Source organism: Cyprinodon variegatus, unplaced genomic scaffold, assembly GCF_000732505.1.
Source record: "Cyprinodon variegatus isolate N-32 unplaced genomic scaffold, C_variegatus-1.0 Scaffold344, whole genome shotgun sequence".
Taxonomy (NCBI): Eukaryota; Metazoa; Chordata; class Actinopteri; order Cyprinodontiformes; family Cyprinodontidae; genus Cyprinodon; species Cyprinodon variegatus.
Genome location: NW_015150797.1, coordinates 828936 through 829188, shown reverse-complemented (window position 1 = coordinate 829188; position 253 = coordinate 828936).

Genomic DNA, 253 nt, shown 5'->3' with positions numbered 1-253 from the left:
GTCCCTATGTCCTCCAGCTGTCTAAGCCTATAGCAGCATAACTATAGAGAAAGTGCAAGATCACCTGAGAATAAACTAGGCACAAGCAACCCGGTATTCCCACATGCACATACTGACTCCATTTTTCAAACTCCGGCATGTTAGAACAATTAGTTCATCGTTTTATTTTTTATTTTATTGTTGTTTCATTATTGAAGGTTGCACAATTTGTAAAATCGTATTATAGGTTGTGTTATAAATGTTAAGATAAGGT